The following is a 26,595-nucleotide window of genomic DNA, read 5'->3' as shown; positions in this document are numbered from 1 at the left end:
TTTGGGTATTTATGTGTATTTAAGTGTATTTAAGTGTATTTAACCTTAGAAAATAGGAGAAAAATAGTATACAGTAGAGGAAAATCATCAAAATTTTTATGTATCCTCCTAATGTACAACATGATGTTCTGGTAAATTTTCATGAATTTTGGATAATCAGAACTATTTTTCCTATTTTTAGGCCATTATAACTACCAAAAATTGGGAAAAATAGAAAGGCATGATGAAAAATTCTGAAATTATTTTTCTGAGTCTCCCACCATAGGCAAGAGCTGCGAAAATTGTTATATACAATTTTCACACTCTTTAAAGTGGTTTTGTGATTTATTGCACCCAAACAAAAAGAAAATCGAAAATCATACTAAACAGCAACATAAATCGATGAAATTTAATGAGAGGTCATTATTCACCATAGGGGTCATCCACGAATTTATTCCGGATTTATAGACCTCTGGAAGTATTTTATGTGATTTATGCCCTTGTTTTCTTGCAACAATTTTAATAAATCAAGGAAACGATAAAAACTCTTGGGATTTTCCAGATATTCATATTACCTTAATGGGAATCTGGAAAAATTTTGATTTGAACAGAAAAGAACTTTTAGATATTTTTCTAGACAAAATCATTTACATGCACTATTAACAATGTACTTTGATCATCAAGCTCTTTAGCTTGGTGTTCTTCACATGCATCACGGGTTGAAGATCATGCATGGACATACGTTTGTTATAGTGATGTTTTTAAAGGAAATACTTGAATGCATAAGGTGTATGAGCCTTTAAAACTTGTAAAAATCCGAACCTTAGTGTTTGACATAGGTTTTGGTCCTTGGATTTCACCATTAAACAACATGCATGTTGTTCTTGGGTGAAACCCTACCACCATCATCATCAAACACGACATTCATGAACATGTTCATGAATGTTCATAAAGAATGGTGTAGAAGGAGGAGAAGTACAAGAAAACCCTTTAAAAACAAGAAGGAAAAGTAAGGAAAATGAAGGATTTTCGTGAATACCTTGAAGAACAACCTTAGAAGATGAAGATTTGAGTGTGGAGAGGTGTTCTTGGCTGATGATTTTCGTGGGTTTGGAGAGAGAGGAGGAGAGTTTGAGAGTTGAAAGGGTGGAGTGTGAGAGAGAGTGTAGAGAGAGAGAGAGAGAAGTGAAGGAGATGGAGTGTGAGAGAGGAGTGATTATGTGTTTTGGAAAGAGGGGAAACATCTTGGGAAGAGGGTGGACGGTTTTGAGAGTATTATGCCCTCCTTCCCTTTTAATTTTATAAAAATTTCAATTCTTTTATAAAAATATCAAACTTTTTATAAAATATACACCCTAACCAAGTTTTTGCTCATGAAACCTTGATTTTTGACTTATAAATTAAGGTTAAATGTTAATGACTTAAAATTTTATTTTCCTTGATTATATTTTCATAATTTTAATTATTATAAGATCATATTATAAGTTTCATAATTATTTTTCTAGAATTTTTAAGGTTAAAGTTTATAAATGTGAGTTTTTAGGGCATTTAGGGTTTTTGAGAGTATGTAAGTCTTTGGATATCAAAATTAATTAAATTTTTGAGACTTCAAATTATTTTTGGGTTTTCTAACTCTTATTAAAGTTAGAAATAATGCTTCTAATTTATTTTTACCGGTTTATTGGCACTCTATGTAGTGATTCCGAGATTCAAGCGAAATTGAGGAATCAAGTATACTAGTCCTAGTATTTGACTTTGACTTAAGTTTCTATGAGACTTTGACCTAATTTCTACTACTAGGTCAAGTGCATGATGTGTGTATATGATTCATGAAATGTTGTTCGAGTCAAAGAGTGATCCAAATATGGATAGTCACTACAGCTTAGTAGATGTAGAATTCACATATCAAGGTGAAATCTAAGTACACCATCCATTGTTTCTATCTGTTTCCAAGTTTCTAGTAGGTTATAACTTAGCTTCTAATTACTAAGTCTAATATGTGTTGTGCCTATATGTGCAACTAAGTTTATCAAATCTAGAACTAACTTGAATTTTGACGGTTGTCACAGACACCAATAACAAAAGCACCGTATCGATTAGCACCGACGGAGATGAAGGAGCTTATGACGCAACTTCAGGAGTTGTTGGACAACGATTTCATTTGAGCTATTTCATCAAAATTAGCCGACAGAGTCTAAACGAAAGTTGTAGAGTACGTTCCCGCCTACGCGTGGATATAAAGAATGTCGAAAACGGAGCTTGTATGAGGAAGATACGAAATTTTGAAGTTGGAACTCGAAAATGCGAAAACTGGTGCAAAGTTGATGACGTGGCCGATTTGCAGCCGTCCGATGATAATCTAGCCTCGCTTCAGATTTTGACGCGTCACCCTTCGTTACGCCCTGCGTCCGAGGCCAAGTACGCCCAGCGTACTTCGGTTCTTATCCGTTCCGAGTGCGAGACAGCTGGAGGCTCGCTGGCAGCCTTATCCGAACTACGCCCAGCGTAGTTGTGCTGAACGCCCAACGTTCGTCCGAAGATGGGAGCCTATAAAAGGCTGCGAAGTCTTCCAAGTTTTTCACACAAATCTCCTTCTCTCTCTAACTTCTTTCTCTCTCTAGACTATCCTAACCCCCTCCCCCCCCCCCTAAAGCCTAAGTGAACCCCCTAGCACCCGAAGGAAGCCCCAAGACTCCCGGAGTCCCGAGAAAAAAGGTCTTTCGGTTGGGAAACGCTGCTCCAAGCAAAGCCCGGTTTTCCATAAAACCCGCTGTAAGTGAGCTACGCCTACGCTATTTTTAATATAGCTTCTAATTAATTATAGTAACATTATTAGGACCTTAAAATAATTATTTGGGCTATTATTATGGGTTATATAGAGTGTTGTTTAACGCTTATATAATAGTAATAATAGCTAGAGTATTAATTAGTCGCGGTTAACGATAGACAAAACCCTAGTGGTATTGATACTAGGTTTGGTCAAGGGAAAAATTGTTTTGAGATAACGAAGCTTTGTCTGAGTACCGAGTCACCACCCTACCAGGTGAGTGCATAGTTACTTTCATCTTAGACATAGATATGAAGTATTTAATATAAATTACGTGCTATGTGTGAATTTTATCTGTATACTTGCTATCTATGCTGGATGAACAATTTTATACATGTTTTGAATGATTTAAACTTTATATATATTTTATATCTACAAAATGTTGGGGTAAAACATGGGTAGATGTAATAGACGATGTGTGATAAAATGATGAGAGGCCTCGATATTGTTGTTGTTGATTCTGTCATCTAGCGGAGTATGGATGACGACCACGGACTCTTCTAGACAGTCCAGTGGAACGCTAGCAGGCTCGCAACCTGTAGGTGTTTGTGAACGATGTGTTCACCAGTGTACTCCATCCCCCTCATGGTTGCATTAAGGACATTTATTGCTGAGGAATCCCCTTAGAAGTAGTGTCCATCCCGATGATGATCCTTAGGCTAGGTCCCTTATGATAGGTGTTTAGGGACGTAAAGTGAGGATAACGGGAACGGGTAATCGGGTTATTGTTGGTTGATGAAATTAAATAACTTATTTCTTGTGGGTTGAAAACCCTATGTGCTCACCAGGCTCCCAAGCCTGACCCACTCAGTTTCTTGTATTACAGGTAGTGGCGCTCGAGCATAGATGTGATGTTTTGGATGAGGGATTACGGATATAGGCCTGTAGATATGAAATAATGTAGTAAGACTTATTTTGTACTGTTTATGCTTTTGATATGTATCGAACATGACATCCTGAGTCTTTTTAATGAAATACATTCTACGGAAATGCTTTGATAAAATTTTATGATATTTTTATTTTGGGAACAAATTCCGCAATACTTTTATGTAAAATGTTACTCTGATTTTCAAACAAGAATAAACAAAATCGGTCTTTTCTGGCCGTGAAAATGGAGATGTCACAATTACCTATCCATAGTTCTATTAAGTTGAGTAAGACTCAAAGTCCCAATATTGATGAAGAGATAGCTGACATGAGCCGAGTCCCATATGCTTCGGCAGTAGAATCGAGCATGTATGTAATGACATGTACTCACTTTGACGTGTCTTATGCCTTGAGCATGGTTAGTTAATTTCAGGGAAATCCTAGCAGAGCCCAGTAGATAGTAGTGAAGGATATTCTTAAGTATCTACGACGAACAGAAGACTATGTTCCTAATTCTTAGCAGCAGTGATACATTAAGAGTAAGTAGTTACAGTGATGCCGACTTTCAAAAAGACCAAGCAACTTTTGTTCGCAGGCTGACTGGATATTCTTATTAAATGGGGGAGAACTTACTTGGAAGAGTTTCAAGCAAGACAAGGTGGTTGATTCTACATGTGCATCAGAGTACATTGCAGCGAGTGAGGCATCGAAGGAAACGACTTGGCTGAATAACTTTATTGGAGATCTTGGAATTGTCCAAACTATTCATGAACCAATGGAACTATTTTGTGATAATGAAGGCATAGTTTCTTTGACAAAAGAACCAAATGATCATGGTAGATTTAAGCATATTAAAAGAAAGTACCATTACATTCGACATTGGGTTGAAGAAGGACACCTTTTGGTGAAGAGAGTATCGTCAGAAGATAATGTTGCAGATCCTTTCACAAAGGCCCTGAGCAGAGTCAAACACTAACAACATGCTAGGAGCATAGGTTTAAGAGACGATGTTAGTTTTAGTGGTTACATGATATTTTGAAACTTGTAACAAAACAAATGTAGTTGACTTTGGTGAATGAATAATACAGAATTATTTATGAGTATTGTACTGCCTTATTCAATTATTTATTCTTGTGTTTCATTTAGCATGCTTTACTTCCTGAGTAATTTGAATTATTAAAACTTCCACAGTCGTTCATACTTTTGGAAGTAAATAATGACTTAAGATTATCATGAATTGATTGTAGAATGTGATTGAGGTTAAGACATTGCAATTGGAATTGCTATGATATTCATAATTACTTTGAAAATTGAGATTTTAAGTATTAGATAAACCCACTCTTAGAGATTACTTCATGGATCTAGTCACGAGTAATTCTAAGATGAAAAAATATGCTATTCTTAAAACGAAGATACATAAGTTGTAATTTACAAATGGGTTGTATATTGGTGTTGCGTAAACGCATCAGTAACTTGATGTTATAAAACGTAGCATAATATATGATTTTTGTGAGTAAAGATTGTAGTTATGTAGTCAAAGTTTATTTTTTCCTTTTTCCCTAATAGGATAAGCGATATCATTGTGCTCCTCGATGATTTGGTGTTGACTATATAGTGTTGGGCCCAACCATGACTAATTGATGTGCTCAATTTGAAGTCCAATAAAGTCTTTAAAAATTAAGAATTATGAAACAAAATCTTGGACGATGAGATTGACTCTTATCCATTTCTCGTGTCCATACAATATCATGAAGAACGAAGGGATAGCTGATCATTTATCTTAGGGCTAATAGTTGATTTATATAAGAGTTTGGTGGTGGGTTTGGAAAGCACTCTTTGCTGTTGACTTCAAGGTCTATACTTGCAATTGTAGTTACTTTCTTATCCAAGTAGGAGACTGTTGGATTAACGTGTCTAAGCCAATAACTAAATTGGTATATTCTTGAATTAGAAGAAAAGTCCTTTTTGGGTTGCCTTCATATCTAGTAACTGAATAGAATGACTTTTGGAGAGAGAGGTTGATTAATTAATTTATCTGATTATTAAAATTAAAAATTGAAATAAATAATTTATTAATATATATTATATGGTTAATATATTAATTTGAAATATTAATAGTTAATTAAGAATTAATCAAAAATAAATTAAAATTAACTTCGGGTTAATTAGAAGTAATTGAAAGTGCATGGGCTAAGGTGTAATTGTTCAATATTTTAAGAATAGAGGTTCCAGAACCTTCTGATAGGGGGACGGTTTTGGAAAGCCTCTTAAAGTTTCTAGAATGAGTCCTTTTTGATAAATAATGAGTTTGATAATTACCATATGTTATAATATGCAATTAGGGTAATCCAAGGCTTTCCTTATCAGCTACAAATAGGACCCCTAAGGTTCTTATTTTCATGTGCACACTTATTACTCCCATAGAGCTGAAAATATGCTCTCCTTTTCCCCTCTCCTCAAGTCTTCTAGTTACAAGGGTTTTGGGTATAAGCCATTAGAGGAATTCAAGTTTTTGGTGCTTGCTTTCCAAGGAACTCAAGAGGATTTTGATTTGATAATTTTCTATAATAATCAAAAGGTATGTATCTACACTCCTACATGAATTTTGATAATAGTAGGGGTTCACTAGGGTTTCTTGATATTCATAGTTAGTTGCTATCAATAAAAAAAACTTAGATCCTTTCTAGGTTGCATGTGAACTTAAGGGTTTATGTGTTTTCCGCTCATATGTATTTTTATAACCTATAAAACCCATCAAATACATGCATACGTAATATATCGTAGATTTTCTAAGTTCAATGGTCGTGTCGCATGTTCAACTATGTGTTACATTGACTTTAGAACTCCAAAAGCACATTCCACATCCTTACGTGTTCCTTCTTGTCTTCTCTTGAACAATTTATCTCTTGCTTCAACCGAGTGTTGGAATGCCTTTAAGAATGCTGAATACGTAGGATATATTCCATCTGTAAGGTAATACCCAAAGTTGTATTTGTTTCCGTTCACTGTGAAAGGAGCATCCAATGCCTTTCCTGATAAAAGATCGTCGAATATTGTTGACTGATCAAGAACGTTGACGTCGTTGTTGGAGCTACAACCCCAAAAAATGGATGCCAAATCTATAAATCTTTGGAAACAATAGCCTCTAGTACCAACGAAGGTGATCCATGATGACCACTTGCATACTTCCCTTTCCATGCTACTGGACAAATTTTCCATTTCCAGTGTGTGAAATCAATGCTTCCAAGCATTTCAGGAATCTTATGTCTTTCTTCATGTTCCACATTTAGTTCTTACATATCATGAAACAAAGGTTTCTGCAAATATACGTCTCTGAATGTTTCAATAAACACCGTTTTACAATCTATACAAAGTTTCCCTCGCACTTCTTTCATACATTCTCATATAATCGTCCATGATATTGGATGACTCCCCCATAACCATCAAACGAATGGCCGCAATACATTTCTTCAATGTTACGAATCATTGCATACCTCTAGCATCATATCTCAATTGAAAAAATATATACCTAAACATATATTAACTATGTATTAAAAATATAGTAAATTTATATGAAAAATATGTATTAAAATATAGTAAATCTGTATTAAAAATATAATAAATATGTATTAAAATTAAAGAAACGATACCGGATTTTCAAGGCGTTGACGATTCATAGGAACACATTCCTACTCAAACAAAATCTTCTTTAGAACTCCTTTTACCCATATACATAATTATAAGCAAAGTAACCATGATGTAGACGTTCGTGTCCTTTTTCACGATTTCTATTTAACATCTCACGTCTTGTTAGTAAAGGGGTTGGGTCTGGTTGTAGTATCTCATTAGTACAATACCGGTAAATCATAGTGATGAATATATCGTCACCGCCATCGTTGGACTCGACAAAAGGATCCATAATTTTTTTGAAAAGTTTTGAAATTGTATGGAATATAGAGAAAATAGAAGAGTTGTGTGAATTGAAAAGGGTAGATATTATGTATTTATAGGTAAGAAAAGTAATTTTTTTAATCTTCAATGATAACGGTACAAAAATTACAGCCAATCACATTACATGTTTTATCCCGTCTTCGTCACAACGAGAACCAACTTAACACCACCTTAACGACCAAGGGGGTGGTCTCCATTGCATTAAGACGGCATTTTGGGTGCCACCTCAGTAATAATGATGGCTTAACAGTGCCATATCCCATGCTCTGACAAAGAAAATAGAATAAAATATTTGTTTATGAAACATAATGTAACACCTTGTTCTTCTAGGTATTTACCTTTTTCCCTCTTAGTATATGAATTGTTTGCAAGGAGGTCCATAATGGCATTTTTGTATTTTTGGGCAGCATGGCTACTCTGGGCGTATATGGTGGTACGCTGGCCGTACTTGGTCTCGCACGAGTATGTTGAGCATACACTGGTACGTAGGGCGTATGTGGTCAGGACTAATCCCTAATATTTAGGGTTTATGCACTATTTAAACACCCTTACAGCCCCAAAACCCTTCCTCTTATCAGTCTCCATCACTCATATCGATTCCCTTCCAAACCGTAACCTATTTTGAGCATTTTTAATCTTTTGATTGAGTTTTGTGCATTCTTGTTTGTGAAGGAAGATCATCAAAGAAGTGGTTTTGCTCTCAAGTCCTTGGATCCAACATTTTCTCTTCATTGTGAACCATTTGGAGGTATAAAGCTCCAACCTTGATGCATGTTTCTGTAGATCTTGGTTAAGCTTAGATTTTTACCCTTTTGTCCCAAAACCTAGGTCTATTTAAGTATGAGGTACTCCAAAGCCTGTAAGCTATCCTTTCAAACACTTTAGGGTATTTCAAGTCATAAAAGTGCAAGCTTGGATCTTGGTTTTGCTTCCATGCAAGAGTTATGGTGTGGCAAATGATTGAATAAGTTAGGGTTTTAGTGTTCGGCTCCTTGTAGCCATGCAAAGGCATAAAGATTGGAACTTTATGGCCGTAGATGTTTTATTAAGCTCAAACCTGAAGTTTGGACGTAAGGTCTTAAGGCATTAAGACCTTAATGAGAGTTTTGATTCAGAGTGTGTATACTAGGCGTAAAAGGATCTACGATGCGCGTACTGCACCTCTACCCTGACTTCCATCTTGTATCAGCCGCGTGTATGTGGGGCGTACAAAGTAGTATGCGGGGTGTACGGATCAGTTCCTACTATTGAGCCGTTCTTTTGGGCTTTGGACCAATAGGAGTTAGGATTTTTAGGCTGGGATGAATGGGAAGTACAAAATGACCTTTTTGCCCCTAATTAGGATAATGGGATTACTGGACCACTTATTATGGGTTAAAACCTCGTATTAGTAATTAGGGTTATTTTTGAAATATACTTAGTGTGAGGAGCCGTGTTAGCAGCAACTCGAGTGTGTGGTTCGGTTATCTTCTTTTAGAGGTGAGTCGTCTTACCACACTAGTAGGTCGAAGGCACCAAGGTCGGCCCGCTGACTGATATGTCCTAGATGTATGTGATTATATGATTATGTGTGATAAGATTGAATGATATACACACACACACACATATATATATATATATATATATATATATATATATATATATATATATATATATATATATATATATATATAGAGCCAAACAGGGCTCGGAGTCATTACGGGCTCGGTGGTTGATACGGACCCGACACAGCTACATGTTGTCATATGGGATTGTTACGGACCTGACACAGCCATGTGCTGTTATGTGTATATGTTCATTGTATGTGGTATTTTGGGGAAGCTCACTAAGTTTTGTGCTTACAGTTATGTTTATGGTTTCAGGTACTTCCGGTACAAAAGGGAAAGGCCTGGCATGATCGCAACACATCCACCTGTGTTCCGCATTATCTTTATGACTTGAATTTGTAATCTTATGATTACTTTAAGTTGACATACTTTGTTTGGAGAAATGTTATGAATACTTGTTTGTTTCCGGTTAAGTTAAATTGAAAATTTTATCCGTGATTTTTGGGATGTTACAAGTTTGTATCAAAGCCTTGGTTTGAGGGATTCAACAATACTTTCGGATGTGTCAGAACTCAAACTAAGGAAATGATAATGTTTTCAAAGAAAAAGGAAATTGAATTTTCTAAAAGATTTTTATTAAGTAAAAAGGGGGCGTGATGCGTGCAATCAGCCGAGCTCAAGTAAGTGGTTCCCAAATTACACATACTTATGGATTATGATTAGTATGCTTGATATGTAAATTGCATGCTAGAGTAGGACTAAGGATATCTTCAGGAATAATATGATAGAATTTCCTGAATTGTGTGATGTCGTACAGCCTAGGAAGATGGGATGTTATGTATTACTTGGAATTGATATCGACTCGGATAATTGCTAAGTGTATGCTTTCAAAGTTGTATACAATTAGGATTATGTAGCCCTAGAATCATTGATTTTTCCTTATTTCCTATTTCTTGTTTGGTTGTGGGCTTAGGGTAGAATCATCATTTGACAGTCTATGTGATCCATTTTGTGTAGAACTTGCATGCATAAGGCAACCAACGGTGCTGATTGAGGTTCTTGGTATTGCGAGCAGTGTGAGTTGAGGATTCCTAGGAGATCCTAGGATATGTATGTTGTTTAGCATAAGATTAGTATATAGTCCCAGTGTAGTGACTAAGCGGAGTTAGGACAGTTCTTAAGGAAGGTACAAATTGTTGTGGAACGTAGTATTGGGCCCGTACTACTGGAAGCACATGATATGTACTTGAGACAAGGATAGACCTGGACACTCTAAGGAGACCTATATAGTTATAATCCCCTCGAGTCTTATATTGACTGTTTCTATGTTGTGTTTCAGTTTGAGGATGGTTATGACTACTCGAGGAGGAGGTTCCAGTTCAGGTTCAGGTTCAGGTTCTGGCTTTGGCTCGGGCACATAACCGATTGACGAGAGGTTGTGTGAGCTTATTGCGGCCGAGGTTACTCGTGGAATTTTGGATGGTACCCCCATGATGTTTGCTACCATCAAGTAAGGGATTATGGAGCTCATGAATGAGCGGCCCAGAGCTTTTCGAGCCGAGATTGCTGTACGTTAGATTGGCGCGCAAACTCCTTCATTTCGGGAGTTCAAATCTTGTGGAGATCCTGAGTTCTTTGGGGCTAAGGACCCATTGCTAGTCGACGATGGATCGCTGACATGGAGAATGCTCAGCGAATGAGTTTTTGCCCTGAGGGGGAAAGGTAGGGTTTGCATCCTATTTATTGAGGGATCGGGCATGTGATTGGTTGGGATGAGATTGGTCAAGCTGTGGGGATTGCTCTTATGCCAGTCATGTCTTGGGAGGAGTTCGTTACGAGATTTCAGATGGAGTTTGCACCGACAATCGAGGTGCAACAGCTGGCGAGGGAGTTTCAGGACCTTCGCCGGAATATAGAGACTGTGGCGGAGATTACCGCCAAGTTCCGAGAGAGGGCTCTTTTGGTTCTGCAATACACTGTGGATGAGGAGATGCCCAAGGTTTTTGATTCGCACTCTAGCGCCAACAGGGTCGAGTCCGTTGCAGCAAGTGCGGCAAGCAGCACAACGGGGCGTGTCGATCAATGGGTTCCGGTTGTTATAAATGTGGGCTGATATGTCACATGAGTAGGGATTGCCCCCGGAGTGCATTGATCTGTTTTCACTGCAACCAGATAGGCCATAAGAAGGCCCAATGTTTGAGGTTGTCAGGAGGGCCAGTGGCAGCACCTGCACCAGGCACTTTGAGGATTACTAATGGCCGTCAGGGCAAGACGGAGGTGTTTGTGGTGAAGAGAAGGGCATTTCAGTTGACCACCTCTGATTTTCATATATTTATTTCTTTCATTGTTTATGCTTATGATTATATCTGATCTCATATAGGGACCTTTTTGGTCAACGGTATGGCTGCCCATGTGTTGTTTGGTTTGGGTGCTACCCGATCCTTCGTATCTCTTGCACTTATCAAGAAGTTTAGTGATGCTCCTAGATCCCTGGATTACTCATTGGAGATTGAGATTGCGAATGACTGTTTTGTGAGTGCTTCGAGGGTTCATCGTGAGTGTGTCTTGATTCTGTTCAGCGAGAGGTACTCTATTGATTTAGTGTCGATTCCCCTGTGAGGATCGAAGGTTATTGCCGGGATGGACTGGTTGGGCCCTAATGGGGACGTGATTGACTGTGAGCGTCAGCAAGTGAGAGTTCGAACCCCACGTGGGGGAGAACTCGTTGTTCCTAATGAAAGAGCATTGTGTAGGCCAACTCTCTGTTCAACTGTGAGGGCTAAGAGATATCTACAACAGTGTTGTTATGGATTTCTAGCATATGTGGGGGATACTCGGGTGGAGGGAACGACGATGTTGAGTGAGGTGCCCATTATTCAAAAATTCCCTGATGTGTTTCCCAAGGAATTCCCAGGAGTGCCTTCCAAGAGGCAAGTCGAGTTTCGGATTGATCTGGTTCCGACATCGGTTCCAATAGCCAAATCATTGTATCGCTTGGCACCACTAGAGACGCAGGAGTTGTCTACGCAACTTTAGGAGCTACTAGACAAGGGATTTATTCATCCGAGTAGCTCACCTTGGGGAGCACTGATCCTATTCGAGAAGAAGAAGAAGAACGGTTCACACAGAATGTGTATTAACTACCGAGAGCTGAATACGTTAGCGGTGAAGACCTGTTACCCACTCACGATGATCAATGTGTTAGGGTGTAAAGTCACTCTTAGATGTCTTGAGGGCTTACTCCTTTGTATGTGTGTAATGAGCTGTCTTTCCTTTATAAGGAAGTGAGTGGAACTCATTTTATCTAATGAACACTTTGAGAGCATTAGTTTAGAGAGAGAATTTGCAAGACCCATTTGTACTCTTTCTATGAAAACTAATGAGAGATTAAAAGAATTATTTACTCCTTGTGTTCTTGAGTTTGTATGATGATTCACTAGATCTTTTCTAAATCCGTACATGTCATCATAATCAACACCACTACAATTGGTATCAGAGAGGGTGTTCTTGACTTGATCAAGAATTGATCCATGATGGCAATCTTGATTTGGTGATTCTTCATATTCTTATTGATCTTCATGTTTTGAGAGTGTTTTGTGTTCTAGAAATCGAATTTTTTCTTGATTTGATTCATAATTCGATTTTCTCTCTCTAGAATACTTGTTTGTACCACTTTCTCTTACTAGAATTTGGTTCATATTCACTTTCTCTCTCTAGAGATATTCTTGATTTTCACTTTCTCTCTCTAGAAAACCCAAGTTCATATCGTTTGATTCGAAAGAAAAGAAGCAATTATGGAGAAATGGATGATACAGAGTGAAGATTTTCAAAGTGAATGTACTTTTGAATATCTTCTTTATAGCTTGACTGTTGGATTGAAAAGTGAAAGGGATATCGTTGTAAATGAAGAAAAGAATGAAGTTGGAGAATTAATTAGTTGTCCAATTTATCAAACCAAAGATTTGTTTGATTGATTGATTACAACGTATCAAAAGAGACGAAGAAATAAGAAAGAAGGAGAAGTCATAAAAGGAATTCCACGTGCTGAATGCAAATATGGTAGCAATAATTATCAAAATGATTCTCGGTATCTACTCTCGGCTTTGACTATTATTGCAAAATTCAATTTCTTGAAATTCGATTTCAGTTTTCATTCGACGAAGATAATTATCAAAATGATTCTCGGTATCTACTCGCTCACGTTATCACATCAAAAATTGAGTAATTAGATTTTTCTTTGGATTAGAAATCAGTCCAGCACTTCATTTTCGTTCATCATTTCATCACTCAAATTGTACTCATGCTTTACTTAGTTGTACCATCGGTTTTTGATATCAATCGGTTTGTTCTTGAGTTCCGGTTTGACTTCATCAAATGTTTGGTGTTTGAATCGAAAGAGTTTTGAGAAATTGTCAATTGAAAGTCATCGTATTTAGATTAGAGGATAAAGTCTTGGGGTCGAACAAACTTTGGCAATCGAATTTGACTCTAATTGTTGATTTTTGGTCGATGTTGGAGGTTGAGATTTTGATTTCGAAGGGTTGTACATGATTCGTTAATTAAGGCATGGAATCGTGATGTTGATGGTTGTTGATTTGGGTTGATGACTGGAAAAACGAAGGGTTTGATCTTTCTTTTGGGTTGTATGTCGAACGTGATTTGAGAATCGATAGGTTGATAATGATGAATGAATTCAAAATCGTTTTTGGGAATCAATTTCATGAATCAACATGACGAATTCGATTTTGATGGCGGTTATTGAATGAAAAGCGAAGGTTTGTTGATAATTGGATGTCGAATAAAATTTGGAATTGAATGGGAAGGAGATGGTTCGCTATAGGATGATTGGGTTGAACGTATTTGATTTTCGTTTGGGAATCGAACTCGATTTGGAGTCGATATAATCACAGTAGTGTTTGATTGTGTGTTTAAAAGCGAAGAATGATGTATTTAGTTACCGAAAAACAAAGAGTCGATGTTGGTTTGGTGATTTAGAGTCGACTGGGAAGCTGATTTTGTATGATGAGAACGAAAGTTGTGATTTAAATGGGTGTGTTTGATTAAGTAACGAAGGCGATGGTATTTGATTTTGACGAATTGAAGAAGATAGAAAAGTTTCGTTAAAATGGTGCTTTGTGATTTCGTTACCTAGTTCACGAGTTCATGAATTGGGGAAGAAGAAAACATAAAAGTTTCGAAAGTAGTCCTTAAAGTTTCGACAGTTTGTCACATTTCACCCAATTTCGACATTTGGGATAATTTTCGACAGTTTGGAAGAAATAAGGCAGAATTTTCGAAATTGGTCCCTGAAATTTCGACATCTTGGCAGCATTAGTCCAGATTCGACATCAGGACATATTTTCGACATTTTGGAAGTAAAAAATGCAGAATTTTCGATATAAGTCCCTGCAGTTTCGAAAAGTTGGCAGCAACTATCCAACTTCGAAATTGGGCTTATTTTCTGATAAAATGAATATTTTACAGTTCTGGTCCCTGCAGTTTGTGCGAATTTACACTTTATGCCCAGTTTCACAAATGGGGTAGAGTTTCGCATATTTGGCTGTTTTTGGCGCAACGGGTCCCTGGGGAATTCTGTTATTGACGGTTTTCACCCGGATTTTGGAAAATCTTGCAACTCACCCAAAAAGTCAAAAAATTTCACAAATTGGAAATTTTTTGAGGCTTTTTCGTGATTGTTTTTCCGTGGAAGATTTTTGGTGATTCATTTTTGATACACATCAAGGGGGAGTATGGTGAATTTCATTCCTCGGGCGCTTCTCACCCTTAATGGGTTTTATAATCATTTTTTGATTATAAAAAGGGGGAGAATGATGTGTATTCGAAGCGACTTTTTCGGGTATTCTTTGCGGATTTGAAGATCGGTGTTACTTCGAGGGGGAGTTTGGTCTTGATCGCGCGAGCTCGTTGGATTTGAAGCCGGACATCCAATCCTAACTTTGAGGGGGAGAATGTTAGGGTGCAAAGTCACTCATGGATGTCTTGAGGGCTTACAAATTTGTATGTGTGTAATGAGTTGTCTTTCCTTTATATGGAAGTGAGTGGCACTCATTTTATCTAATGAACTGAAAGAACCCCTTTCTATACTTTCATATTTCTGAAAGACCCAAACTTTCATACTTGACAATATAGTTACTCCAAAACATGCTACATGCATATTTATAAAACAATATCTTACATTGATAAGTGATTACAAAGGATTGGATACAAACCGACTATATTTTAATATTTTACATAACTACCGAGGATATTGTATAGTTTTATACATTCATAAACCGAAGTACAAAAGTAATAGCAAAAATCTATTCTACATCTTCCGATAGTATATAACCATATTGGTTACTTATCTCCTGCAAATTTGTTAAACATTGAGAGGGGTAAGCGGTGACGCTTAGTGAGTTCAATAATAGATACAATATAACGTTATGCCATATATATACTTCAGTATGGCAGAAGTAAAGAGGAACAAGGAACAACAAAGGCATATGTGAATCATGTGACCAACTTTCCATATCAATCAATGATTTGATTCAAAGATATACAATCACGGAGACATAACAATTTTCATACTTGATATACATCAATAACACTTTGGCCCAAATGGCACAAAAAATACTCAGGAATATCATTTTGCTAGAATATACAGGCTTTCAGCCCTACATAGCCCTATGCCAGTACCAGAAGTTATACGAGTCATGCTCTACATGGCCAAAGGCACAAAACCAATACCATAAGTGATACGAGACATGCTCTACATGGCCAAAGGCATAAACCCGATACCAGAATAATACGAGACATGCTCTACATGGCCAGAGGCTCAAAGCCAATACCAGAAGTGATACGAGACATGCTCTACATGATCAAGACTATAAAAACCAAAATAACTCAGGAAAGCATTTAGCACATATAACACATAACATACAATTGTTCCTATATATTAAACTCACCGTGAAATAACCGGGGGTTAAAATAGTAATTTGGGCAGCACTTCGGCTCTAAATATGACTTTATTCGTTGAAAACCGGGCTCTGCGAAGGTAGAGCTTCGAAACCGAAAAGATAAATTTTTTGGGCTTCTAGGGAATCTCGGAGCGCGCTTCGGGCTTTGGAATAAGTACCGGGGTTTCGGGGGAAGTCGGAATGTAAGAAAATGTTGAAAAGGGATGAAAAAGACCAAAATTCAAACATCTAACCGGGAGGTCTCGCACCCCTTATATAGGTGCGAGCCTCGGATCCGAAGTGAGGAGAGGGGGGCATGTGTGTGAGGCTCGGAACACGCGGCAGCAGGGCGAACCTTCGGTCGGAGAGTTGGCTGCTTCGGATTGGGCCTCTTCCTCCGTCGAATCAGGAGCTTACACGCGGGTCGGATCACGTGGGTGCATGCGAGGATCACGTGGCTTCCTTCGGACACCTGTGCGACACGCGTCGCTTCTCGGACCTGCCATGCAGCAGCTTCGAACACGTGGCCAGCTCCGAGCGAGGGTGACGTGGCAATCACTATTCATGCGATTTTTCTCGAAAATTGTGCCAAATCTTGTAAAATCCATAACTTTCTCATACGAGCTCCGTTTTTGACGTTCTTTATATGCACGCGTAGAGAAAATTATGCTCTACAACTTTCGTTTAGACTTTGTCGGAAAATTTTGACTTTATTTTTATATTATTATTTTTAACAGACCGGGACTGGTAAATCCATTAAAAATTCATAACTTCTTCATCCGACGTCCGTTTTCGTCAGACTTTTTACCGTTGTACTACTAATGACGAGACCTTCGATTCTCGTTTAGGTTGTGTTGGCTAAAAATCACTCGATCTAAAATTCGAGTTTTTAGCTGTCTACTGCTAAGCTGAAACTTGTAAAAATCATAACTTCCTCATACGCAGTCAGATTTTGGCGTTCTTTTTATCGAACTTCTCGGTTTAACGAATACTACGACTTTCATTTAGATCACTAAGGCTAAAAAGTAGTTTATCAAAAACTCACTTTTTACGTCATTCGGCACCGTGCCGGTTTTATCGCGGATCTTCGATTGGTCATAACTTCTTCGTTACAACTCGGATTTCGATGAGGTTTTCGCCTATACGTTTCTAACGAGATTATCTACAACTTTCAATAATAAAATTTTACTTATTTCAAATTTTATATTTTCGCTAAATTTCACTATTTGGCTTTTAATTGGAATCTCATAAGACTTCCAATATTTTATGAGTGATTCTAAACATAGTTTTACTTCATTTCTAGTAAAAACTATCTGTTAGAACTCAACACTCAATTTCTCATAATATGTCATAATATTATAAACTCCTCAAACTACATAACACGATTTCAAAACGTGTATGTTACATGAACACTTTGAGAGCATTAGTTTAGAGAGAGAATTTGCAAGACTCATTTGTACTCTTTCTATGAAAACTAATGAAAGCTTAAAAGAATTATTTACTCCTTGTGTTCTTGAGTTTGTATGATGATTCACTAAATCTTTTCTAATTCCGTACATGCCATCATAATGAACACCACTACAATCTTCAGTCCAGGGGTAACTCCCATCCGCAGTTCCGGGGGAACCTCCTTCCACAGCTGTAGTTCAAGCTCCTACAGTCCAAGATTCTTCTGCGGGCTGCTCTCAAGTCAAGGGGAACTTCCATCTCCAACCGCAGAATGCTCTGATGTTGAAGATATTCCCTTTACCACAGCCTCTAATCACCTTCAAACTCGTCTTCACATCTGGACGAAAGATCACCCACCAGGACAAATCATTGGTAACCCATCCGTAGGTGTATAAACTCGTTCTTCTAGTGATCTAACGGACCACTGCCATTACGCAGCCTTCATGTCCGCAGTCGAGCCATGGACCATTAAAGAAGCACTCATGGAGCACAACTGGATCATATCAATGCAATAAGAACCTGTTGAGTTTGAAATGAACAAGGTATGTAAGCTGGTACCGAACCAAAAGGTCACTCAATCGTCGGTACTAGATGGGTTTACAAGAACAAGCTTGATGAATCCGGTGCGGTGATAAGAAACAAAGCAAGACTTGTTGCTAAGTGGTACATTCAACTGGAAGGTGTTGACTACGATGAAACTTATGCCCCTATAGCCCGAATGGAATCCATACACATCTTCTTTGTGTATGCGGCACATAAGAACATGAAGGTTCACCAAATGGATGTAAAAAGTGCCTTTCTTAGTGGTGAACTGAAGGAGGAGGTATACTTGCAACAACCTCTAGGCTTCAAAAGTCATGAACTTCCAAACTGTTGCTACAATCTTGAAAAGGAAGTCTACGATCTCAAACAAGCTCCATGGACATGGTATGAGACTCTTTCATAGTTTCATATCATGTCCGGATACAAACGAGGTGTGATTGATCCCACCTTATTTAGAAGGGAAAATGGTAATCATTTAATGCTCGTCCAAATATATGTGGATGATATCATCTTTGGCTCAACAGACGAAAGTATGGTGGATGATTTTGCAAAGCTCATGACCTGCAAATTTCAAATGAGCATGAATAGAGAGATTAATTTTCTTTCTAGGTCTTCAAGTAAAAAAAATCCCTCAAGGGATTTTCATCCATCAGGAAAAATACACCTCTGAGCTGCTAAAGAAATACTAATTGGACAACTGTTCCTCAGCCAAAGTCCCGTTGGCCTTTGGAAATAAGATCTCTGCTGATCCTACCGGAGAGTCAGTGTATCCCAAAACTTATCGAGGAATGATTGGGTCATTGATGTACCTAACCGCAAGCAGACCAAACATTGTTTTTGCCACAGGCTTATGTGCTTGATACCAAGCCAACCCTAAAGTATCACATCTGACTGCAGTCAAGAAAATCTTCAGATACCTTAAGGGAAGCAAAGCTCTAGGCCTCTGTTACCCCGCAGGAAACGACTTCAGCCTACAAGCCTTCACCGATGCGGATAATGCATGTTGTAGATTAGATCGAAAGAGTACTTCCGGTGACTGTTAATTTCTAGGAGGAAGATTAGTCAGCTGGTCTTCAAGGAAACAAAATTGTGTCTCAAGTTCTTTGGAAACAAAATTATTGTCTACCGTAGAGGCAGAATATGTGGCCGCAGCCAGTTGCTGTTCTCAAGTTCTTTGGATGAAGACTCAACTAATGGACTACGGGTACAGAATACTGCGGGTACCAATTTATTGTGACTTAGAGAGTGCAATTGCGATTTCTCACAATCCAATTCACTAATCAAAGACGAAGCACATTGAGTTGCGGTATCATTTTATCAAATACCACATACTTAAAGGTAACATCGAACTAATTTTTGTTCCCACACACGAGGAAATCGCTGATGTTTTCACAAAAGCACTTGATGCCACCAAATTGAATAGATTTATAGAAATGTTAGAAATGATGAATCCTGACCCGCAATTATTTTTGAATTGATAGCTACCACAATCAACTTCTTGTTAAGAACTTGCTTCCTTTCTTTTCAAAACAAAATTCTAGAAGCATTCTCTTCACTGCGGTTCTAGAACAATATACTCATTATATGTGTTTTGGTATATCTTGTATACCACAATCATATATAATCTATATATTTTTTGGGTCCTTAACTCCTTTTATTTCTAACTGTTTGATCAAGTGTTTCCTAAGCTCAAGCTACCGCAGTTATACCATAGCTCAACCGTTGTCATCATCTTTCACCACAGTTTCATTAAAGGATTCCATGATTACTTCATAAACCTTTGTGATCACATTGTGTGATATTCAATGTTTCCCATTAAATAAAAATTCCTCATAAAAGCGAAACATTCGTTTTGTAGCATAAACGTTTCAGTCTCTTAAAAAAAATCACTTTTCTGTGTTAGACCTATTTTGGGCTATAAAACAAATAATTAGTTTTTCCATAAAAGAAATCTTTTGAGAAAATCTTTTTGTTTATTATGTCACGTCTCATAGCCCCCAAACTGTCAATTTCGTTTCAACTTCTCCTTTTTTCAAAAGGATAAAACCCCGTCATCACATATTTTACAACATGTGATAGTGGGCCTGACAATCATTAATTGCCCCGGTTTCCACGCAAATCCTTTTTATTTTTGATTTATTTTTCTGTGGCTGATAATGGCTAAAACCCAAAGGTTTTTACCATTACCAGTTGTAAAAAGTTAATTCCAATAATATTTGAAATCCGGAGGTATAAAAACCTCCTTTTCCTCCCAAGAAAGCTTTATGCTTTCTGAATCCCTAATCGACGAACAAACTTCAACTTCTTCCCTCTTGCACAAAACAGCTTTCCTGCAAGTTCTTTAAAATCTTTCTGTTAACAATGGTGAAATCCGGTGTCTCCAAGAAGCAATCAAAGGCCTCAGGTTCCACGAAACCAACTGGCTCAGACACAACGATCAAGGTCCAATCCCCAGCCATTGCTTCAAGCAACTTTAGGGCTGTATTTGACGATCAACCTCACTACAATGACGCAATTCGCCTAATGATCGAGTTCATTCCATCTCATCTATTGTTTGGTCCTTTTGATGCATTCACTGATGTCGTTCCACTCCCCACACTATTCAAATGCACTTTTTCTGCATTTCGACCACTCCATAACCTTCAAGAAGTGCACCTGCACTTAATCGATGATTCACTGGTCGTGCTTACAAAGAACAAGTTTCTAGAAGCCATTAATCTCAAAGTTCCTCCCAACATCAAGTTTTTCTCACCAAGCACTTCCGACATCATCACCACTCTGTACCAGATGGGGTACCAAAAGAAGCTAAAGGGAATTGGTGAGTTCAAGAAAAATCAGTTACCGACGGTGTGGCAATTCATTTGTCACTTTGTGATTAGAAGCTTGTCTGGCAGAACAGGTGGCACGGACAACATGGGGATCAAGCTTCTCGAGCTTGTATGGAGCATCTTCACCGACAACGCGGTCAACTTTGGTCAAATCTAGTGGGATGACTTCCTACAGTACATCCCAAAGGAGAATCCTTGTCAAGATACTATAGAGCTTACCTTTGCTCGTTTTTGGTCTCTCTGCATCTCAGATCTTTACAAGGAGGCGAAAATACATATGGGTGATGATTCCACACTCTTTATCACCCGCGACTTGAAATGGTACACCCCTTCCAAAGATCAATCTGTTTTTGGACCTCTTAGGAGACTACCTAGACACATCCTAGAGTCTATTGGACTCAATTCTTGTGAAGTCACTGACCACATTGAGGCTACGGATGGTATTGACCCATACCATTCCTCCCCACCTCATCCTAGTCAGGCTGTTGTAGTTCCTGTCAAAATCAAAGGTCCTTCTAGTACCGCAGCTCTTGTTTCCACCTCAGTCCCTCCTACCGAAGAACAATCTAACCCTCCCCAAACCAAGCGTCGCAAATAGATTGTTTTCTCTAAGAGAGCCCCCCACAACATAGTCACAAAGGGTGACAATCCCTCCAGGAAACACAAGACAAGGATTATTGAATCCTCAGATGAGACTCCCTCTCTCTATGAATCTCATGACATCCCTATCAATGTTAAAGAACGCTCTAATCACGACTCCAGTGATCTTTTCAGACACAAGAAGCTCAAACTTTCCCATAGTCATAGCCAAATGAGTGACCGGGCTCATACCACAGTTTCTCGAAAGACTCTGGTAGTCCTTAGAGCCCCCGTAGGCTTATTCGCTACTACCCTCTTTTCCTACTCATATACAGAAGGTGTATCTATTTCAACAGAACATGGAGACAGCACCCCATCGGGATCCCAAGAGGATCTCAGTGGTGCGACACGCCCCAAGGTCTCCAGGGCAGCACACTTACACGTTTTTGAGCCTGAGGAGTTGAACTCCATCCTTCTTCCTGTAACACAAACACTTCAAATACATAACCCACTGCAGGGCACTTCTTCTGCCCATGCCAGAATCGAGCCGAGGCCACACTTGACTACGGGTCAAGGAGACCAAGGATGCTCGGGAAATCCTACTCCGCCACCATTACAATCAAGTGGTTTAGGCATGGTGAGCACCAATGTGAAAGGATCCACAATCCCGGGGGACACCCCAGTGCGAACTCAAGGATTTGACGGTTATTGTTCTGACGATTCCTAGACTCGGTACCAACCCACTACCGAATCAACAATCAAGAAATATGCAGCTTTTTGCAGGGCTTTTTAGGCACGTAAGGCTTAGCAAACTCAACAACTTCAGCAACAGGAAAAAGATGTCCAAACTGTAGCTAAGTACTGGGCTGATGCATTCAGTAATGCGAAGACTATCCATGATATTCTGCGGATTCAAGAATGGATGTCCACAATGGAAGCCACGGTGCAACAAGATCAGAATCTTCAAGATGGTTCTGGTCCATCTAAGCCTCCTCCAACTGCTGAAAATCATGACTCAAAAGCTGATGGCACCGCAATAGAGATCAGCTCGGGTCCGATGTTTGGACTTGATGATTTGGACGTTGATGAAATTGACCAACCTGCTCATTCAGACGATTTTGTGATGATTTGTGATGAAGAAGACGAATAAAGTGGTTACCAACATTACACCTCAAAGCCAAAGGAAAATAAGAAAAAGAAGAAGCTGGCAGTGTCTCGGAAGGAATTTCTCTCCCTACAATCAAAATTCGACCAAATTCTGGCCGCATTCACCATTTCTCAATCAAAACAATCAGACATTGTTGGACCGCGGTCTCTAGCAAAACGAGTAGAAAGATTAGAAGCCAGAGAACGATTGGTTGCAGAGAGAATATCACTGAAGGTGGAAATGAGTATTCTAGCCCACACAACAATAGAACTGCGGATCACAAACAGTTCCTTTCCACTGCTGAAACTCTCATTCAAGAAGTGACAGCAATCAAAGAAGAAATCAAATCCAGTCTTGATCGTCAAGTTGCTCGTTCTCAGAACCTTTTACAAGAAACACACAATGCGTATGAGTCGGTTCTTGCAGTGCTTCAAACAATCATCAATGGCCTGAGACGTTCTCTCACGACAAACTCAATTGATGACGAAATTTCGCGGTTAACCAAAGAGATCTACTATCTGCTTTTCAATACCGAGGTTCCTTCCAATGTTCAAATCTCGGACCTGATCAAGTCTCAATTTGACCAAACCTTTTCGAAGATTGATGGCCTCATACAGTGGTTTGAGGAGCAACAAATGGTTTATTCCTCAAAAGGGGGAAGTGAACACTCTTATCCTCAGCAACATCAATCGACCTCAGCAATTCCAATCCCAATATTTGGTCCAACTCATCACAGAATCGAGACTCAGTAACCACCACCGCAACCAACACCGCAAGCATCTCCCAAACAAACAACTCAGATTCAAACTTCACGGCATTCACCAAAGTCTCTTCCTGCGCAACAAGATTCTCCACAACAAGAAGGTCAACATCAGTCTTCTCCACACCAAGAAACTCCCCCTCATCTCAAGAACTTGGAATCATCAATGTCATCAGTTCACTCCATGGACTCTCCTGCCACTCTTCAACGAAAACAAGACTGGCGAGCTGCAAAATTTGTTGAACAGTTCTGGAGAGATCACGGCTTCGACACAATAATTGATGAAACCTTGATCCATTCATGGGTCAATCCTTCTCGGAGACTTCTTGATGATGGCTACAGGCCAGTTCTCACTTATCCTGAACCGCCTTCTAATGGATACTGGGATTTCCCAATCTCTCCCAATGCCAAGTTCTTCACTATATTGGAGCTATTTGACCGTAGCCTCCCTGATGACCAAAGGCTTCCTCTTAAATTCGAACGACTTAGTCAATTTCATGCCAAGCATGGATCTAAGTTTGAAAGTATATGGTCTAATGATAGGCCATCCGCAGTGAAAAGCTACAAGATAAGGAAGTTCATGAAGACGGAGTTCCTTCAGTATACGCTCATAAGAAGAGGTGATGATTACATCAGGACTCAAGCTGACTTTTCTTGTATGAATCTTGAGGAAGTGTTCCTGATCGCAAGGGTCTTTCAATTCAAGTCTGAGAAGCATCCGAAGATGAAGATTGCGTATGAGAAAGCTTGTGTATATCTCAAAGAAACTGTGTGTGATTTTGCTAAGATCGATGCAGATATTCATCCATTACTTGGCCAAAGGTTCAATCTCCCAGCTCTTGAACCTGCACCAGTGTTCATCGAAGGATATCGAGAAAGGTCCTTAGGAGCAACCAACTTCCCTGAACTTGGAGTTGTGTTTAAAAGATTCAACAGTGACATCAAGTACATCATACCGATCACCGCAATGCATCGTCTGACCCGCTGACAACTTGAAGTTACTACAACTTCGGTTCAGAGATCCAAGCATACCACTGAAGAAGTGAAGTTTGAGATTTCGAGAAGAATCACCTGGCTAGGAGAAGTTAGAAACTTTTGGTTACTCCTCATCAAAATTTTGAAGCTTGACATGTAAATGAAGATAAGTTGAAGAGGTCACTTAGGGGAAATTGTTGAAGCAAAAAGTGACCCTCTTACACTTGGCAATCTGTAATCATATCTACTACCGAAACTCTTGTGTCTACCGCAACCTGTTCTTTTCTCTACCGCAATTACTTCCCTCCTACCGCAATCAAGAAGTGAACCGTAATGAAGACTTAACTTTTGTACCGACTTAGTGTGATAGCATCTGTTTATCCAATGGACCTTGTATGGCCATATTAGTCAGTACTTTATTAATTGTTTATTCAGAATGTAAGTCCTCAAGGCTCTATAAATAGAGTACTTATGTTTTGTATCAATCACACACACTTATAATCTCACTTCTGAATTCTCTTCTTAGTCCAAGTCTACTTCTTATCTCTTATCACTTCTCATATCTCAATCTTACTTACTGATCATCATCGAAGATCCTCTTCACTTTAAACTGATCTCACTTACTAACTCATGTTTGAATGCAAACCTTGTTACAAATCAGCTTAGTGTTTACTTGATATATAACTTGTTGTCATTTACTTTTCTTTTACATTTCCGCAACTAACATTCTAACAAATCTAACTTATTATTGTTGAGCTTTCATGATCCTTTGATATTAACTTATTACGCAACTATAAACTTGTACTAATGTTTGTTCAAGTGTTTCCCAAAGTTCTTCTCTCAACACCGATCCGATCTGGAAACTGGGTGTTACAGAATATGTGTCAGAATGCGTTTGTAAATCGAGATCCAGAATGTATCAGAATACTCCCTCCATCCCTTATTAATAGTCCATGTTTCGTTTTTGGTTTGTCCCAAAATAATAGTCCACTTCTAAAAATAAATATCACTTTAACAAAATACCCCTCATTATTATTTAAACTATCATGGAATTAAATGCAACTACCATGCAATTAAACGCAATAAAAGGGTATCATTGTCATTTCATTTAATAAAGTTAGTAGTAATTAATGTTTCATTAATCTGTGTGTTTTTTGTCTGTGGACAATAATTTTAAGATAGAGGGAGTATAATCTGGAAAATTAATTTCAAAATCGAAAACTGGAATAAGCACTAGTAGTCTGGAATGGGCATTTTAGATGGTCTTTGATGGGCGTGCCCAGCCCCCTATGGAATCCGAAATTGACTCCGAAATGGATCATTCTGGATAGAGTAATTGTTTTGCAAAAAATAATTTAGATATGTTATTTTTAAAGTACAATATCCCATAAGATAATAAAGGGGCTAATGAAATGGATCTTACTATTATAGGTTTTTTTTATTTTTCCAAAAAATACATATTTTAAATATATCCCTTTTAGGTATGAAATGACTAATTGAAATTGGTAAAAGAATGTTATAATAAAAAAAAGTTTTAATTAAATAAAATATATCATTGAATTATAATAAATTATTTAATTTCATTTGTTGAATGAACGAAAAAAAAACCATAATTTTTTCATAAAATATAACCCAGATAAAACACGTTATGTGTAACATCCCAAAAATCACGGATAAAAATTTTCATTTTAAATTAAACGAAAACTAAAAAGTATTCATAACATTTCTCCAAACAAAGTATGTCAAATGAAAGTAATCCTCAGAGTACAAATCCAATTCATAAAGATAATGTGGAACATGGGTAGATGCGTTGTGATCATGTCGGTCCCTTCGCTTTTGTACTGGAAGTACATGAAACCATAAACATAACTGTAAGCACAAACCTCATTCATCTTCCCAAAAATACCACATACAAAGAAAATATACACATAACAATATGTGGTTGTGTCAGGTCTGTAACAACCCTATATGATAGCATGTAGACGTGTCGGGTCTGTAACAACCCATATAGCATCATATAGCCCTGTTGGGTCCGTATCAACCCCCGAGTCTGTAATGACTCCGAGCCCAGTTTGGTTCAATATATATGTATATATATATATATATATATATATATATATATATATATATATATATATATATATATATATATATATATATATATATCACACATAATCACATAATCAC

The sequence above is a fragment of the Lactuca virosa genome, chromosome 4 (assembly GCF_052849685.1).
Source record: "Lactuca virosa cultivar CGN04683 chromosome 4, Lactuca_virosa_CGN04683_v6, whole genome shotgun sequence".
Lineage (NCBI taxonomy): Eukaryota > Viridiplantae > Streptophyta > Magnoliopsida > Asterales > Asteraceae > Lactuca > Lactuca virosa.
Note: the sequence above shows the minus strand (reverse complement) of the source record.